The sequence below is a fragment of the Ips typographus genome, linkage group LG3 (assembly GCF_016097725.1).
Source record: "Ips typographus isolate SLU linkage group LG3, UJ_Ityp_2.0, whole genome shotgun sequence".
Taxonomy (NCBI): domain Eukaryota; kingdom Metazoa; phylum Arthropoda; class Insecta; order Coleoptera; family Curculionidae; genus Ips; species Ips typographus.
In genome coordinates this window covers 14,096,432-14,115,667 of record NC_138424.1, presented here as the reverse complement: position 1 = coordinate 14,115,667, position 19,236 = coordinate 14,096,432, and the positions used below count along the sequence as shown (strand labels likewise).

Sequence of the window (19,236 nt, the reverse complement as noted above, 5' to 3'; positions counted from 1 at the left end):
TTTATGCCATCTTGACAAGTGACAAGAAAACATTTTTTCTTTTAATTTGTCATTACAAAAGAGTAAACAAACCAATATTCTGTTACTCTCACGTGACATTGATGTTACATCAAGCATGTCTTTCACGTGGTTCGTAAAAATTCTGTGTTCTGTCGGAGATTAGAGATGAGCCAGACGAAATCAGAATGGAATTTGATTCGGTTTTTGGTAGATGAGTTTGCCCTCAATATTTTTCAAATCCCTGGTCGCATGGAAAACAAACCGAGTTTGGATGATTGCAAAGACATTAGAGTAATATACCGTTAGTTAAAAAATATTGGTTGAAAAGTCGGAGAGCGCATGCGCCGCGACAATGTCGCATTTTTAAAATTTTTCTGACATATAAATATGGACCAGCACGTAACAACCTTAATAGATTTTATTATTAATTAATTATTTTCTGTAATTTTTTAAGTTTTGTAATACAAAGTTTAATTAATACTAAACTTTTAATAAAAGTATGAATCCTGTAATCTTCAAGTTAGAATTGAACCACAATATTGTAGGAAAATAGGGAACAAACGCACAACTATTGGCAACACCGATAAAAAATATTGTTTTGACATAATATAAAGTTTTATTTCATTGGTAGGCACACCGCCCTCTGTACAAGAAAGCCAAGAAGGTGCATGCCAAAAATTCCAATATGGCCGAAATAGTGGTTGACAGTTTGCATTTGTTTGTATTGTGGAAATTGAGTTTTTCGATGATTAAATTAATTTTTAAGGTTTAAAGTCAAGACTTGGGATTACTTGCCAAAGTAATTTTTGTTTGCTATTATATATTGTTGTTTATATGTTTATTGTTCTAGTGAAAGTGTAGTTTGTGTTCATTTTATTGTGTTATCACTATTGTTATTGTTCCTTCATTTTTCTATAATTTGTTGTTGGTTTTTTAACTTAAATTCTATTGCTCCTACAATATGCCGTCCACTTGTTGTTTGCCAAATTGTAAAAGCAATTTGGTGAAAGGCCCAAAAGTGTCAGTCTTTTACTTTCCAAAAGACCCTGCTCGAACCCAACAGTGGTTGAAAGCTTTGAACTGGAATGATTTTACTCCGACACAATACTCAGTGGTAAGTACAATATGCTTTCTCATTCAGTAACTTATTGCCTCTTACATACATAGGTATGTGAGTTACATTTTGAGGCCGCCTGCATTTTGAGAGCAACAAAGGTTTACTCTGAAGAAACAGGACAGCTTTTAGAAGTTCCATTGGCACATTTGCATTTTAAAGGAAAGGTCTTGGTAATAATATAAAACCCATTTACCAGTTTTGCTTACCTAGCTTCCAGGATTTCCAAATTTTCTTTGATTGAGCAGTTTTCACATTACTTTGTTGTACTTTCCAGGACAAAGGGTTCTAACCAAACTTGCTTGACTTTATTGGGTATAAAAAGCCATATCTATACATATCTGGATCAGGAATGAAGCGTTCTTTGATTTTTCACTCACAACTTCTAATCAACTACACGAAAAAAAAAACATATTTTCTACTGCATCTGCATAGGTTTGTGTACAAAACGAAAACCGCTAACGCCGCCATTAAAAGTGACATTCTAGGCTTTCTTGTACAGAGGGCGGTGGTAGGCACCGTAGCACGTGACACACAGCACACTAAAATAAGAAGTAAACTGCGCATGCGCTGCGGCAATGTTGTCGTATCCAATGAATAAAAAATATAGCAAGAAGGAGCAATAGCAACCAAAGTGGGAGACAAAAATCGTTCAGTATGGTGGCCGTAAACTGTCAGAAAATCAGTGGCCATAATCAATCTGCTGTTGCCCACTATTCACAAATCCACTCCTCAATAATAACTCAACTAATTTAAGTTTGCAGAAATTAACCTTTAACGACCTAAATGCAAAACAAACAAAAACAACAAATCTTTACTACCAAATATAAACAAAACTGTATTTCGACTAACTTCGGAAGTTTCATTCAATTGCGCAGTCGGCGAATGTGGGGGACCAAGATGGCGACTTCCGTCTCGGTCGCTTAATGCACAAGATATTGTCAGTATATAACTATTAAGTATTTGGATTTATGCCATCCTGACAAGTAAATGTTTCCTTTTAATTTGTCATTACAACAGAGTAAGCAAACCAATATTCTGTTACTCTCTCGTGACTTTGGTGTAACATCAAACATGTATTGCACGTGGTATATCTGTTAAACCTCTGTGTTCTGTCGGAGATTAGAGATGAGCCAGATGAAATAGGAATGGTATTTGATTCGGTTTTTGGTAGAGATGAGTTTGCACTCAATATTTTTCAAATCCCTGGCCGCAAAGAAATCAAACCGAGCATGGGTTAGGGTTGTTAGGTTAGAAATTTCAAATTGAAACAATCAGAAGTTTTATGAAGTTTCTGAATTTCTGCGATGCCCTCTAAATTTCGGAAATATCTAAATTTTATGAAATATCTAAAATTGCAATAAAAAGTCAATGAAATCTAATAAATTTCAAAAATTTTATGGTTTATGAAAATTTCATTGAAATTTCCTTGAATATTTTAATTGTTTCAGTTAAGAAAAAATTATTATTGACAAATGAAATCCCTGTCTTTTGATATGTCATAAAGCTTAACTTCAAACTTCTGATTAGGAGTTCGGTTTTCAACTTGGAACATACCGCACGTCAGTTTCGTGGGTGCCATTTTTTGCCACTAAGAAACCACGTTTCTTGAAACGGTGTTCAGGGAAATTTTAAGTTGACCACCGAATTCCGCAGCCGGTCGAGTGGAGATGGTGGAATCTCTAAGTGGAAACGTCGATTCCTAAAAGTCTACGGGGAATTGTCTTGTGCGGTGCACTTCCAAAAGGCGGAAAGGGTGAAAACTTAGGAGAAGACCACGTGGATGTGACAGTGACGATTATAGTTTCCATGAGGAATGACTATTTACTCGGATTGTGCCTTTTGTCGTACAGAAACTGGGGTTGACCAAACTGTCAAGATTTTAATCTTTTAATTAATGTAATTAATTAATTATTTTCCCCTGTCGCTGAGCGAAATTAATGCCAGCGATGTCATATAGCAGAAAGTGGGGGTTTTTACGTGATTTGTTCCAATCGGTAAAATTTCAAAATTTTAGCGTACCGTGTAAATGAAAAAGGTACCATTTTGGTCCGATGTCAGACATGTGCGGCTTGATAACAAGCGATAGGACGAGTTTTTCTCCCAATTTTTGGGACAGAGATAAGGAGTCGTCGGCCGACTAGTGTAGAATGCAGAGTAAGAATTTTGCGAAAGAGAATTAAAAAGTTTTAAATGTTGAATTTTCGCGAGGTTTTTGAGTCGTAATTAGTAACTAAGTGCACTAATTAAAAAACAGTAAATTGCGTTTTACGATTCGGCAGTTAATTTCCCAACTAAAAAAGTGATTGTGGATCACCGTTCTGTGAGTGTTTTATAAGAAAAGTTGCACGTGGGTAAATATTGAAGAAACAAAGGCCTGCATCCTGTACCCGAGACCTGAGGGAGTCTGCTGCTGATTTTTTTTTGAGTAGCCCTTGTAGTTGGTAGTTAGTTGGGGTCATGTTTTTCACGATAGCCTATGTAAGTAGTTGGAAAAAGTTTTTAACTTCGTTTCAGGTTCCTGCTGGAGGCTGAGGCAATTTTGACACCTAACGTGTGTTAAATCACTAACCACATAGCTGTAATAATTTTCCCTTACAGGTGAAAAGGAGTATTTACTCTATATATACAGGGTGTGGGTTTTACAGCTGCTAATTTTTTTTTCTCTTTGTGAAAGCCTGGTGTATTAGTGCATAAAAAAACATAGACATTTTTCTCCGGATATTTGCACAAAATAATTTTTGTGTTAATCTGCCTGCCTGCTTTAAAATAGGTTTCGATCCTTATTTCCTAATTAAAATGCAGAATATTTTTAATTTGTAGTTTGTTCCTTAAGTGACCACTTAGTTTAGTGTTATTAGCATTTTTGGTTAAGGTCCATTTATTTTCCCGTGGCGGTTACGTTATCATTTGCCTATCTTGTCTATTACATGCGTTTCGAGGGCGATAGAATTTTGACGTCATCTAGTCACGTCGGCAATGAATCAGGACGACAAGGCTCGGAAAATCGGCCGCCATTGTTGACAAAAGAGAAATTCTTTATTTTTGATGTAAATTTTACAATATTTTAAGGAGTATTTTGATTTAACTTGTTTTTAACTGCGATACTACGTGTGAGACTAGATAATTTGTGTGTGTTTTGGTAGTCAGTTTTGAAAATGCCACCTTCTTAATACACTTTACAACTATCAAGGGGCCCAGTGAAACATTCTGAAGGAACTAGAGTTTGTGGAACAGAAAAGGATGCCTTTTCTAATAGAAAACACTGTCACAATGAAAAAGCCCATATATTTACTTACTCCCAAGAAGAATTTTTACAAGAACACTACAAAAACCAAGTTTATTCAAGCCAGTGGTTCTCGAAGAAACATGGATATAGAGTAAAGGTGTTTTTAGCAGAAGCTGACAAGGTGATTTACCTAATACTATAAAAAGGACTCTGGTAGAGGTATTAATGAGCTGCTAATACTAAATAGCTTATGTTTCAGGTACCTTTATTTGCCTAATCTGGAGTTTGCTTATCATGCTTTGAAAGGGTCCAAATTTAATTGCTCTAAAAGACTATATGCAGAGTGTTGAAAAAACAAATTTCTAGTAAGTTTCAGGTAATATTAGAAAGATATAAGTTACTTAATATGTAAATTTGATCAATTGCCATTATTTTGCAGAATTAGCCCTTATACATTTTGCCATATCTTCTCTGACTATAAGGCCAGAAACAGATGGTGCTACTGTTAAATACTTTTACATCAGATAGTAGGTTAAATTACTATTTTAATTGTATTATTTACACATTATGAAATATACAAATAAAATCTTTAAAAAGTACACTCAAGTTTCTTTTTTATCTAATAAGTCTAGTTTTCTTCATAAACAATCATATAATTAGATAATTTCTTTAACTGAGGTACCTACCTGCTCTTACAATAAATTGAACTGAAATTGAAAAAACAAGTTAAATAAATCACACAACAAAACCAAATTGATATGTATTTAATGCTGGGTAAATTTACAAAAGGAAATAAATAAGCAATCTATATCACAAAACCAAGAAGCAAGTTCTTTCCCCAGGATACACACATTGCCTTTCCTTTCTTGCAAATTTTATGAAATAATTCTTGAAACGTTGGTATTGGGCTGTTAATGACTCGTTTGAATGCACCTATGTTCTTTCCAGATAATTTAAATTGAATGTGGTTGTTGTTCCAGCATTTATTGCATGCAAAACATATGAGATTATTAGAATGTTTTTTTTCAAAACAATATAGTTTTCTCATTTTCATTTATAATTGCTTAATGAAAGATACATATTGTGAGGTTTAAAGGAGGAATTTGTCAATACGGCAACGTCCAAACAGGTGATTAAAAAGATGGATAGCCTAGCTTGTAATAAACGACGTGCGTAAATTTCAATATGGCGGAGCACTTGATGACGAACCGCCACGGGAAAAAAATGAACCATAGGTATAATTTAGTGTATTGCCGTTTTTACGCGTTTTACACTTATTTAGTGTTATTAGCATTTTTGAGCAGGTATATTTTAGTGTATTGCCTTTTTACGCGTTTTTACACTTATTTAGTGTTACTAGCATTTTTGAGCAGGTATATTTTAGTGTATTACATTTTTACGCGTTTTACACTTATTTAGTGTTATTAGCATTTTTGAGCAGGTATATTTTAGTGTATTGCCTTTTTTACGCGTTTTTACACTTACTTGGGGTTATCAGCGTTTTTGATCTGGTATATTTTAGTGAATCGTCCCTTTTAACGCGTTTTTACACTTAGTGTTATTGGCGTTTTGATTAGGTATAGGTTAGTGTATTGCCCTTTTTATGCGTTTTTACACTTAGTTTAGTGTTAGTAGCATTTTTCATTAGGTCCGTTGTTTCTAGTACTCATAATTAATGTCATAAAGTGAGTAATCAATGAGATATTGAATAATTCATAATTAAAATCATCAAATGTTCGGAATGGCATACTGGAACAAATACTTGCAAAAATAAACTTGATATTTATCAGTAATACATTTAGTCTACATTATTTGTATAATTTTCGGTTCTTTATTTTAAATTTAATTTTCATATCTCTGATTCTTTCAGTCAGATTGGTGGTCATATATACAGGGTGTCCCACGACGAAAGACCTCGATTGATATTGGAAAAAGTATAAATAGGAGAGTTTTGAAAATTTGGTAGGATACTGATGTGGGCATGCCCAATCCAACTAAAATATTTTCAAGATGGTTGCACTTCCGCTTATACCGGAAGTCGATCACAACTTTCTTATTTTAAATAGAACACCCTATATATTATTACATATTAGGATTCCTCACAAAATTCTGACCAACTTTTGTATAGAATGCCCTATGCCTATCTCTAGCCGTTTTCGAAATATTTGATGTTTTTCCAAAAAAGTGACAGTTGCAACGCTCAACATATTTTTGTACTATGTTAAAACCGTATTTCATTTTGCAATGAAACTTTGGGTTATTGTAAATAAAGGATCGTTTTATTAAACTGAGGGTGCGTAACGACTCATTTGTATACAGGGTCGTCAAAAAAAAATCATAAACTTGCCATTAAAAAAAATGAAAAATCTCAAGTTTTTTAAATGGAAACCCCCATTTTTTATGACGGAATCATTTTGAGCATTAAAAATTACTATAAGTTTCAATTTACTTGCCTATACCTAAATCCAACCCATTTCGTTTTATTTGAGAATAAACATTTTTTTATTATGCTGCACGGTTGGGATTATCTGGTGTTCTAGTTGGTCATTCTTTTGACACACGGTGATATTGGAGACCAGCAGAGCATGTTAATAACACTAGTTTTGAGTGTTTTGACAACTGCAAATATGCCGTCGCGGTTACGTTATTCAAACCAAGATTACTTAAATCTGTTTATTATTTACGGAGAATGTGATAAAGTTGTGAGTAGAACATGTGAGGTATTTGCCGCTCGTTATCCAGAAAAACCAAAGCCATCACGAAAAGCTGTCAAGCAAATAATTGAAAATTTTAAGAATACGGGATCTGTGAAGATAAAAGCTATTAACACAAAACCAATCCTTAATAATACAAATGTAGAAATTGCAATTTCTAACCAACTTTTGTGTACAATGCCCTATTCCTATCTCTAGCCGTTTTCGAAATATTTGATGTTTTTCCAAAAAAGTGACAGTTGCAACGCTCAACATAACATGCTTTGCAGTTCTCCAATATCACCGTGTGTCAAAAGCATGGGTAACTAGAGTACCAGCTAATCCCAACCATGCAGCCTAATAAAAAAATGTTTATTCTCAAATAAAACGAAATGGGTTGGATTTAGGTATAGGCAAGTAAATTGAAACTTATAGTAATTTTTAATGCTCAAAATGATTCCGTCATAAAAAATGTGGGTTTCTATTTAAAAAACTTGAGATTTTTCATTTTTTTTAGTGGCAACTTTATGATTTTTTTTTGACGACCCTGTATACAAATGAGTCATTACGCACCCTCAGCTTAATAAAACGATCCTTTATTTACAATAACCCAAAGTTTCATTGCAAAATGAAATACGGTTTTAACATAGTACAAAAATATGTTGAGCGTTGCAACTGTCACTTTTTTGGAAAAACATCAAATATTTCGAAAACGGCTAGAGATAGGCATAGGGCATTCTATACAAAAGTTGGTCAGAATTTTGTGAGGAATCCAAATATGTAATAATATATAGGGTGTTCTATTTAAAATAAGAAAGTTGTGATCGACTTCCGGTATAAGCGGAAGAGCAACCATCTTGAAAATATTTTAGTTGGATTGGGCATGCCCACATCAGTATCCTACCAAATTTTCAAAACTCTCCTATTTATACTTTTTCCAATATCAATCGAGGTCTTTCGTCGTGGGACACCCTGTAGATTGATTGCTTAAATATATGACTACCTGGCATCCCTTGACTTCAACCTACTCACCCCTTTGGAGGTAAAATTCAGTAATAGAAAATATTTGTTTCAGTTGTTATAATTCTGAATTTTTTTTTGATTGAGCATAGATAAGAGAGACTTTGTCGTTTTCTGTGATTATTTTATCGTTTGGTTTTGACAGAAGGTTTTAATAAGACCCAAACGAGTAACATTCCGGTAAGGAGAGTATTGTAAAGCGCGGTCCGAGTAGTTGTAGCCGTGAATTTTGGTTTTTGGTTCAGAGCCGGAATGGACCCGCCGTATAATACCGGTGAAACCGAGATGAGCGTCTCTCGGCGTGCGACACACCCATATAATACTCGTCTAAATCCCACGGGAACCTTACAGGGAACGGGGTACATCTGTACTGGGTCACTTCGCCGGGGTACGACGCCCGGGGCGGTCCCGGCACTGACATCCGCAAGCGACCCGGGAACTCAAGGATATCATCCGATGTTGTTGAGATGAGCGAACCGACTAGGGCGCGATCGTCGTGACACTTTCATTAATAGTTTAGTATTAATTGTACTTTATATTACAAAACTTCAAAAATTACAGAAAACAATTAATTAAGAATAAAATCTATTAAGGTTGTCACGTCCTGGTCCAAATTACATGTCAAAAAAACTTTAAAGATACAACTCGACAACATGCCGCAGCGCATGCACACTCGAAATGTTTGACCAATATTTTTTATCGGACACCTTTTTCGAACAAAACTAACGGTATAAACCTCCAATGTACCTATTTGGTCCCACTCCGCCGACGGTTCTAACCTAAACCTAAATTGCTAAAACTGAACTTATGTTTACTGTTACTGTGGTTTTGAGTCTCTTTTTTTGGGCTTTTGGGTTTGTTTGTGGATTGTTGCTTTCCCAAGAGAGTTTCTTTCTACCGGGTCTTGTAAACATTAAGCATCTACGAGTTTGGTCCCCAAATTTTTTTTGCATATAGATTACGGCTTCTATAGTCCAGAGAAAAAAGAAAATTTGCGGTAAAATCACAATTTTCTTCAAAAAAACTCCGATAAAAATCCAAAAATTTACAATGATTTGGTGGAAGAACCACAATTTACAAATATAGGCAAATATAGGCTTAAATAGCTGTTACACTGTTCCACAAGGAGTTGTACTATTAACAATGCAGTACAATTAGTTACAATTTATAAAAACAAGCTTTGCCACCTATACTAATCGGATATTTAGGCTACCAGACAATTTTTATGATTAAAAACAATAAAAATTAGTTGAAGTATTAAATATTAATAACGAAAAAAAAAACCGTCTGGCAACGCCGCATAATTCACAGAGGATAACTGATACTTGACAGTATGTACGTCAACTTCAGATGTCATTCAATGTTCCTTCAATTATGAGGTTAAAGCATAGTTGCCGCCTTTTTCCTTTGTTTACTTTACAAGATTGGTGGATGAATTACTTTCGCACTTGGTTAGTCTAGGTCAGTTATTAATGCATATTTTTTCCTAAATTTGCAATAAACAAATATTGGCACTAATACGATTCGGCCACTACGTTTAGCACTAGGTTGCCAAGCATTATTTTGGTTTTTAATAGCTGAAGTTTTCGAGGTTATAGGTATTATGTAGATCATTTGGCAACATCGAACCGACACAACGTGGAACAGCTGATCTCCTCACAGGTGAGGTGAAGTGTGGTTGTTTCACCAAATTATCCTACATTTGAAGGATTTTTATCTCAATTTTCTGGAGAAAATTGTGAATTTACCGCAAATTTTTATTTTTGTCTATACTATAGAAGCCGTAATCTAACTGTTATAAAAAAATTAACGTAAAATTCGTGGATGCTTAATCTTTACAAGACCCCCCTCTTTCTACCATAATTTCATTCTAGTTCATGTAGATATTAAACATTTTGTTTGGCGTGTCTGTGCTGCTAGTGTCTTTAAGTGCTGTATCTGTATCCTTTTTAAAAATTGTTTAGTTTGGTTTGTCACTAAACAATAAATGGTAAGTAGACAAGACTTTAATGTGGGAGTTTTACTTATTGATTGGTTGCCATGTTAATTTTGCAAAATGCAGAGGTTTTTTGTTATAAAAACTATCTCAGATTTATCTGTTTTTGGCCCTGACATTTAAAAAGAAAAACTATATATAACTATATATTTAGCTAGTCCAAATATGAATTAGCTAGAACTATTCTTCTGCAGCTTATGGAGCTTTTTAGATAAATAAGGGACAAATTACAATTATTCACAAAGATGAAATTTGCATAAATTTTTGAGTGAGTAATAGCCATTACAAGTGTGAAGAATACTGTCGAGAATACTATACTTTTTCAGCAACTGTGATAAGTATTCATAATGAATACAGTAAAATCTGTAAAATAAAATAAAAAGGTCAATTTATAAGCTAGAGGTTGGATTTGGTGTTGACTTTGGCTTTGACATTCAACATCAGGGGGACAGCATCTGGATCGCCAACTTTATGTCTGATGGCAAATATACAGTGTATCCATGAAGTATGGAATAAATTCGATTAAAATTCAGCAAATCATCTTTGAGAAAAGTTTCACCTATACAGTGTGTTTTTTTTAATGCGCAACATAGGATTTTTTGTGTTAAATTTTTAAGCCCATGTTAGACCATGTTGATTTGGAACTACAAGTGTAAAACTTGACGGGTGTGTTTTTAGTACTCTGAAACTTAAGTAAGTTTACCAATTCCTAATCTCTGTTTACTGTCTAAAATCTGTTTACAAACTGAGAAAAAATCATATTTTTTCGAGAAGATTTGATCTTTCCATACTCTCTGTATGCATGGTAGGTGCTTGTTGTTTTTGATACTGGCAGGGCAGGTAGCAGGTATCAATTTCAATTGCTCAATTTATTTAAAAAACTTAAAGTACCAAGTACGTAATGCACTAGATATACTTTTTTGACAAGTGTGACATATCATTGGTTTGGGAAAGTCTGTAGCTACTAAAAAATGAAATAAAAAGTTCAGGGTCATATTTGAAAAATCGAAGTTGATGATGGTATCTAAAAAACGAAACGTCGTAGCTGAAAACTAAAACTATTTTCTTGAAGAGCTTAAAAAAGTGCCTCCAGAACGTGCCATTGATTTTCCAAAATAATCACTAATAAAGTGGTAAACATTTGTTTTTTTACTTTTTCGGTTTTGGTCGGATATCTCCGGAAGTAATGAAAAATTTTAGAATTTTTTTTAACCAATTTATTTAGCGTAAAATGCGCAACTTTGCCTACATTTATGCATCGAATTTGTAACACCCTGTATATTAGTGGTGCCCGTGGGTGAATTGAACCAGTGAGTAATACCTCATTAGGAAATCCGTATTAAAAAGGAGGTTTTGTCATTGTCAGATAAGTCTGATTTGTCATTTCTTCACAATCTCTGATTGTTAATTAAGTCCTCCAAAGACAATCTATTTGAAAAATTGAAAGACTCGTTTTTCGTGATCATAAAATGGAAAAACCAAACAAGAAAGAGTTATTAAAGTGTCTCTATGTAATTATTAGAGAGACAGTACTACTAGAAAAATAAATGAACATGATGCAGTAACTTGCAAGCAAAAAAAAAACGAGGCTTGAGGAAAAATTAATTTTATACTCAAAATTTTAATAGTTATTTACGTAACAAGTAGGATATTAATGTTATTAACGCACGCATGTGAAAATTTTCACGACGAGGCCGCAGGCCAAGTCCTGTAATCACACAGTGCGTTAATAACATATCCTACGTGTTACGTACAACATTTTATCTACAACGATCATTATTTTAATGATTAATTGAAAAAATAAAATAAAATAATATATAAAAAAAAATAAAAAAAAATAAAAATATTTCCAGCAACTTGTTAGGCTAGGCTAGGTTAGGTTAGATTGGTCAGATGTTGACATATCTGACATTAATTTATCCAATTGCAAAGAGTTTACCATTAATATTTATCTTAATAATAATTGAGTTTTCATGTAATTGTATGTCATATATGTCATGTATGTTTTTTAATTAAAAAAAATCTAACTAAAAGTTACTTTTAATATTAATATTAACAAGAAGCAAGATAGTGGAGGCAACAGAACTCCAGATGTACAAACAAATTGTTCACCGATTATTAACGCACTAGTGCGGTAATAGATTCAAAAAAGCACTAGTGCGGTAATAAAGGCCTTTGACACTGAAAATAGTGCGAAATTACGATATTATGTAACTGTTGTAGATAAAAAAGTATTATTTCAAAAAGTGCTAATATTCTGGAAAGTAAGTATGAAGTGGGAAATAATCCTCACTTTTAATAAAAATATGTAGCAACAAATTAGGATACTATAACACTGAAAGAGGATAATCGACATCCATTCTCACAAACCTTCTTCTTCTTAAAAATCTTCTTTGACCTACTATATTATTCTCCGTCCAATCCATGCAAAACAAATCATTCAATTTGGAAAATTATTAAAATTTATCTACAACAGTTACATAATATCGTAATTTCGCACTATTTTCAGTGTCATAATGACCTTTATTACCGCACTAGTGCGTTAATAATCGGTGAACAATTTGTTTGTACATCTGGAGTTCTGTCTCCACTATCTTGCTTCTTGTTAATATTAATATTAAAAGTCACTTATAGTTAGATTTTTTTTAATTAAAAAACATGACATACAATTACATGAAAACTCAATTATTATTAGGATAAATATTAATGGTAAACTCTTTGCAATTGGATAAATTAATGCCAGATGTTGACATGCCTAACAAGTGGCTGGAAATATTTTAATTTTTTTTATTTTTTTATATATTTTTTTTTTTTTTTTTCAATTAATCATTAAAATAATAATCGTTGTAGATAAAATGTTGTACGTAACACGTAGGATATGTTATTAACGCACTTTGTGATTACACGACTTGGCCTGCGGCCTCGTCGTGCAAATTTTCACATGCGTGCGTTAATAACATTCATATCCTACTTGTTACGTAAATAACTATAATTTTCTGTTGTCAGTAAGGAGTTTTGTAATTTTACTTTTACTTGCTTTCCCAGTACATAATTGATTTCGTCAAAATCCCTGACAGTGAACTAATACGAGTATACAGTGCGTTTTTTTTAACGCGCAACATAGGATTTCACGTGTTCAATTTTTAAGCCCATGTTAGACCATGTTATTTTGGAACTACAAGTATAAACCCTGACGGGTGGCTGTTTCGTACCCTGAAGCTTAAGTAAGTTTACCAATTCGGCCTAAAAAGTGTTAAAAAGCTTGCAAAAAATCATCTTTTTTCGAAAAGGTTTTATCGTTTCATACTCCCTGTATGCATTGTTGTTCTTTGTTGTTTTTGATACTGGCACGGCAGGTAGCAGGTAAAATTTGGCGTAGAAAGTATAACAGGGTGATCATTAACTTTATATCAAGAAAGTTAAGAACAAAAGAAGTATTTTTATAAGTGAATTGTTCAAAGTGACCTCCGTTTGAAGCCAAACAGTATTCCAAACAATCATAAAATGCCCTTTTGACGTTCAAAAGATGTCGGGTCGTGATGCAGTCAAAATATGTCACTTTACCTGCTACCTGCCCTGCCAGTATAAAAACAACAAGGAACAACAATGCATACAGGGAGTGTGGAACGATAAAATCTTTTCGAAAAAAAAATGATTTTTTTCCAGTTTTTAATCACTTTTTAGACCAAATTGGTAGACTTACTTAAGCTTCAGGATACTAAAGACACACCAGTCAAGTTATAGACTTGCAGTTCCAAAATAAAATGGTCTAACATGGGCTTAAAAATTTAACACGTAAAATCCTATGTTGCGCGTTAAAAAAAACGCACTGTATGCATCCAGATGCATATAACCGAAGGGTTGTTAAAATTTCGATTTTAATAACTATTTTTTGATTTAAATCCTCATAAATGTCAGCTGTTTCGTAGAAATGATAATAATTGAATCTGTCCCTGTTTGTATTCAAGTAAAAATTAGAATTTTACTATTCTTATATTCAAAATTATTATAATCAATATAATTTATCCATCGTCTGTTCAATATTCCCATGTTAGAAGAAAATTTTAACATTAAGTTGTCATGGATCGCTACGGTTGCATCTAGAAACAATTTTCCACCGTCGTTGGTCCATAGAATTTATTATAACCACTTTACAAAATTTATTAACAGGAATTTAATTATAATTGACTGACAAGATAATAAAAAATATTTTTCTATTCCACACTTAAAATTAAAAACCTTTTCAAACTCAGCTAGACGCTTCTTATTCAATTCCAAGGACCATACACCAAAATTCGAAAAATCAGGTGTGTACCAACTCTCACCTATGTTTCCACCATCACCCCTTCAACATAGAAGAGGGTTTCAAAGTCTTACACCTTTGTGAAAAAGGGGACTTACTTGATCTGCTTGAGTCCTTGGAAATTGCTACATGGGCTTCTGCTGACAGAGAGGTTTTTTGCTTGAATGACCAAATGAAACATGTTTCCACTCCTTTCTTCAACTCATTACTCTTTTGACAGTATTTTTTGTTTGTTTCTTCGCCTCCTCTACTGTTGTGCACTTACACTGTTAATTTGCTTTGCTGTTAATTAACATACATCTTCTAGATTATACAGGGTGTCCCACGACGAAAGACATCGATTGATATTGGAAAAAGTATAAATAGGAGAGTTTTGAAAATTAGGCAGGATACTAATGTCGGCATGCTCAATCTAACTAAAATATTTTCAAGATGGTTGCACTTCCGTTTATACCGGAAGTCGATCACAACTTTCTTATTTTAAATAGAACACCCTATATATTATTACATATTTGGATTCCTCACAAAATTCTGACCAACTTTTGTGTACCTATGCCTTTGTGCCCTATGCCTATCTATAGCTGTTTTCGAAATATTTGATGTTTTTCCAAAAAAGTGACAGTTGCAACGCTCAACATCTTTTTGTACCCTGTCAAAAGCGTATTTTATTTTGCAATGAAACTTTGGGTTATTGTAAATAAAGGATCGTTTTATTAAACTGAGGGTGCGTAATGAGTCATTTGTATACAGGGTCGTCAAAAAAAAATCATAAACTTGCCACTAAAAAAAATGAAAAATCTCAAGTTTTTTAAATAGAAACCCACATTTTTTATGACGGAATCATTTTGAGCATTAAATATTACTATACGTTTCAATTTACTTGCCTATACCTAAATCCAACCCATTTCGTTTTATTTGAGAATAAACTTTTTTTTTATTAGGCTGCATGGTTGGGATTAGCTGGTACTCTAGTTGGCCATGCTTTTGACGCACGGTGATATTGGAGACCTGCAGAGCATGTTAATAACACTAGTGACTTGAGTGTTTTGACAACTGCAAATATGCCGTCGCGGTTACGTTATTCCAACCAAGATTACTTAAATCTGTTTATTATTTACGGAGAATGTGATAAAGTTGTGAGTAAAACATGTGAAGTATTTGCCGCTCGTTATCCAGAAAAACCAAAGCCATCACCAAAAGCTGTCAAGCAAATAATTGAAAATTTTAAGAATACGGGACAAAACCAATCCCTAACAATACAAATGTAGAAATTGCAATTTTGGGCTATTTTGTTGCAAATCCAACTTCGTCAATAAGACAAGTTTCCGTAGAATCAGGCATATCCAAAAGTTCAATTCAGAGGATCCTAAAGGAACATTTTTCATTTAAATTAGTGCAACACTTAAAAGAGGTTGAGCTGCAAATACCTCACATGTTCTACTCACAACTTTATCACGTTCTCCGTAAATAATAAACAGTTTTAAGTAATCTTGGTTTGAATAACGTAACTGCGACGGCATATTTGCAGTTGTCAAAACACTCAAGTCACTAGTGTTATTAACATGCTCTGCAGGTCTCCAATATCACCGTGTGCCAAAAGCATGACCAACTAGAGTACCAGCTAATCCCAACCATGCAGCCTAATAAAAAAAAGGTTAATTCTCAAATAAAACGAAATGGGTTGGATTTAGGTATAGGCAAGTAAATTGAAACGTATAGTAATTATTAATGCTCAAAATGATTCCGTCATAAAAAATGTGAGTTTCTATTTAAAAAACTTGAGATTTTTCATTTTTTTTAGTGGCAAGTTTATGATTTTTTTTTGACGACCCTGTATACAAATGACTGATTACGCACCCTCAGTTTAATAAAACGATCCTTTATTTACAATAACCCAAAGTTTCATTGCAAAATAAAATACGCTTTTGACAGAGTACAAAAAGATGTTGAGCGTTGCAACTGTCACTTTTTTGGAAAAACATCAAATATTTCGAAAACAGCTAGAGATAGGCATAGGGCATTGTGCACAAAAGTTGGTCAGAATTTTGTGAGGAATCCAAATATGTAATAATATATAGGGTGTTCTATTTAAAATAAGAAAGTTGTGATCGACTTCCGTTATAAACGGAAGTGCAACCATCTTGAAAATATTTTAGTTAGATTGGGCATGCCCACATCAGTATCTTGCCAAAAAACTCTCCTATTTATACTTTTTCCAATATCAATCGATGTCTTTCGTCGTGGGACACCCTGTATAGATTCGGAATTTTGTTGTATACTCGCATTGCGCCAACTTGTTTAGCAACTTTATAAGTTTGTTTTCCTTGTAATATTGTTATATTGACAACATACTGACGCGAACCTGGGTCACTGAGAACTGTCTTTTGTCAATCCGGGTTGACTTTTGAAGGGTTTATTTGACATGTTTTTTGTTTCTGTAAAATCTACTATTCAGCGCCTACTAGCATTAATTTACTCTTTTCGTCCTCGACCGCCTTTGCAACAGGTAGTATTCATTAATAATTGTCTGTTCATAGAACCTGTACAAAAGGCTAACCCAACCTGGCATTTTCCCCTCTATAAGGGGTAGATGCTGTCACTAAATTGCAGCACCAGTCGTTTTAATTTTTGATATGTTAACTTTAAGTTTTTCAATCTTGATAATGTCCTACGAAAAATGGTGATTTCTCTTCAATAAGGTAACTTTGATTGACATTGACCTTTCTCACTAACCTCACTTTTTCTCCTTTTTTCACATTATTCTTTCTTTAAACTTACTAAACTTGGGTTTTTTGAAATGTTTTATCCCGGAAAAACTAACTTTTTAATATTTTTGAACTGGTTTTTTAAAATGATTTATCCTGAAAAACTATAATTAATAACTAAAATTTTTTTAAATGGGTTTTTTGAAATATTTTATCCTGAAAAACTATATATTTTTTTTCACAACACTGCAGGTTTGCTGTCCCCTTGTTAAAAATGACAGCCAGCTGATATACTGTTTAGTAAGGTAAGCTTCCTTTTGATATTGTATGATGCACGTTATGCTTATATAAGCGCTCTTCTAGCTCCTTATGATGAGAAGCTGCTGCACTCGAAACATGTTGGGCGTTTTTTGAAGGTTTAAAGACCGTTAAATACATTTTTTGTAGAGAAGATTGTGTGTTACTCAGCTACCCCCCCAATATAATTTATATTTCCGCTCATATTGCAGTTTTAAGCTGGTTGTGAATCTATAGTATTTTTTTTTAGGTACAGATTGCGGTGTACAGAATTTTCAAAGTTGGTTGGTCATAAAGCAAAAGCACCTTACTACAAATGTTTGACGTGTCTAGAATCGTTTGGAAATCTTCTTGAAGTCAAATGTCACCAGCACCAAATAACCTGCAAGTACTTCTGTGAAAGATGTTGCCTGCAACTTGATACCAAATTAGCAATTGTGATCCATGTAATTGAACACGATATGAACGATGAACCCAAATATAAATGCAAAAAATGTTTTTTGGAATTTCACGAGTTGAATGAATATGAGCATCATAAAAGGAGTTCTCATAGAAGAAAAGTTGTATCACATCAATCATCAGATTCCAGCTGTGAATCAGATATTCAGAATATTTATTTAAACGTTGCGTCTTTTAATGTAAGTAAACGTCAAAAAAAATGCAAGCTGAGACACCATCGGATAGCTGAATCTGATTTCAACAGAACAAAATCAATATTCAGTACGAAAGGTGAGGAAAGTGTAAAGCAAAACATCCACACTACTTACCAAAAAGACCATCATAATATTAATGATGTCTGGCAAAACTATTCGAAAAAAGATAAATATTATTGTAAGTTTTGTTCTAAGAGTTTTATTTCTCGCTCTGAATTTAACGAACATTTAAAAACTAACATAGAATACTACCATTTCGGTTGCTATGAGTGCGGAAAATTTTTCTCACTTAAAAGTTCTCTTTTAAGTCACATGGATATCCATGGTAATCGCAAATACTATGGATGGAACAGATGTCAAAAGTCTTTTATATGCAAATATTGCGACAAGGGTTTTACGCAGAAATCTCAATTAGAGCGACACATTAGCACTCATAGTGGTAAGAAGCCATTTGAATGTCAATATTGTAACAAAAGTTTTAATTACAAATCTCACCTTAATTGCCATATTAGGATTCACACTGGTGAAAAGCCATTTGAATGTAAATATTGTTGCAAATGTTTTAAGCAAATGTGCGAATTAAATAAACATATTAGGATTCACACTGGTGAAAGGCCATTTAAATGCATTCATTGTGACAAATGTTTTACGCAAATGTCTACTTTAAAGAGACATGTAAAGACTCACACTGGTTATAAGCTAAATAATTGTTAAATTCGCGAATAAGTGGTTTATCACTTTGAATTCACAAAAAACTCATATGCCAGGTGTCCAAGAGCACCCTGGAGATAGGAGATTAACATGGGAAAACGGTTTTGATTTTTTTGCGCCTGTACGGTTCATTTAATGGAAAAACGCTTTAGGTAAAAGTTGTAAAGCACATTTTCGGCTATCAACTTGTAATTTTTTCAATACCGTAGATTTGACCATTAAGGCGAAAAACGGATCTAAAATTCGGAAATTTTAAATCTAGCGCCAAGCGGTCATTAAGGAAAGTTTATATCCGGCCCTGGTACCAACCTTTCAAAATCATGACAAACCGCTGTCAGTCATTCTGTAATCAAAACATTCAAAACAAGTTTATTTAGTAATAATTTTGAGTTACTACCCACATAATGCGAAGAAAATACAAATAAATCGTGATAAAAATACTTTATCAGTAGCCACAGCCCAAAAATCTGGTAAGTTGCGTTTATAACCTCATTCAATGGATCTACTCAACTTAT

At 33.5% G+C, this 19,236-nt stretch overlaps 1 protein-coding gene across 2 annotated transcripts in view; it reads left to right on the top strand.

Annotated features, from left to right (window-relative positions):
* LOC145726105 (uncharacterized) overlaps positions 1-19,236 on the top strand; it is a 58,261-nt gene that overhangs the window by 27,573 nt on the left and 11,452 nt on the right. The window contains exon 1 of one of the 2 annotated variants that reach the window (XM_081975052.1): positions 18,746-19,191. The exons of the other annotated variant lie outside the window; for it this stretch is intronic. The gene's annotated coding sequence lies outside the window, so the exon portion shown is untranslated. Of the gene's footprint in view, positions 1-18,745; positions 19,192-19,236 lie in introns of those variants that run through there. 2 annotated transcript variants of the gene reach the window in all.